Source organism: Triticum aestivum, unplaced genomic scaffold, assembly GCF_018294505.1.
Source record: "Triticum aestivum cultivar Chinese Spring unplaced genomic scaffold, IWGSC CS RefSeq v2.1 scaffold233004, whole genome shotgun sequence".
Lineage (NCBI taxonomy): Eukaryota > Viridiplantae > Streptophyta > Magnoliopsida > Poales > Poaceae > Triticum > Triticum aestivum.
In genome coordinates this window covers 1-811 of record NW_025304209.1, presented here as the reverse complement: position 1 = coordinate 811, position 811 = coordinate 1, and the positions used below count along the sequence as shown (strand labels likewise).

Below are 811 nucleotides of genomic sequence, written 5' to 3'. Positions count from 1 at the left end.
AGAACTCCGTAGTTAAGCGTGCTTGGGCGAGAGTAGTACTAGGATGGGTGACCTCCTGGGAAGTCCTCGTGTTGCATTCCCTTTTTAATTATTTTTTGCGCGTCGTGACAAACATATCGCATGTGCGCGATATATATTAACCCCGTTATATTATTTTTGACATTTGCGATATGTTTTAGCTCGCTGCTCATTGGTCACGCGTCTAGAGCCGGCTTTGTGGCGCGAGGAGCGCGTTCTGAAAGGGGTAAAAAAATACGTGTTGCTGCGGTATAGAGGGATGGGTGGAAACCGTGGTACACTCGTCTCCGTGTTTGAGGGGGGGGTGTAAGTACTATATATAGGGCATTATCCATTATTAGGCAACGGTTGTAATGGTAGTAAGAATGACAATCATCTTTGCAGTGGACCTGGGAGTGGCAAGCATAAGGGACGAAGGCGGGGGTAACATGTCGGATGCGATCATACCAGCACTAAAGCAACGGATCCCATCAGAACTCCGAAGTTAAGCGTGCTTGGGCGAGAGTAGTACAAGGATGGGTGACCTCCTGGGAAGTCCTCGTGTTGCATTCCCTTTTTAATTATTTTTTGTGCCTCGTGACAAACATATCGCATGTGCGCGATATATATTAACCCCGTTATATTATTTTTGACATCTGCGATATGTTTTAGCTCGCTGTTCATTGGCACGCGTCTAGAGGCGGCTTTGTGGCGCGAGGAGCGCGTTCTGAAAGGGGTAAAAAATACGTGTTGCTGCGGTATAGAGGGTGGGGTGGAAACCGTGGTAAACTCGTCTCCGTGTTTGAGGGGGGGG

At 48.2% G+C, this 811-nt stretch overlaps 1 non-coding gene across 1 annotated transcript; it reads left to right on the top strand.

Moving 5' to 3' along the window:
- The first annotated feature begins 451 nt into the window (after positions 1–451).
- LOC123179487 (5S ribosomal RNA) lies at positions 452–570 on the top strand. Its single transcript, XR_006490404.1, has one exon. It is a non-coding gene; the product is annotated as a 5S ribosomal RNA (ribosomal RNA).
- The last annotated feature ends 241 nt before the right edge of the window (positions 571–811 follow it).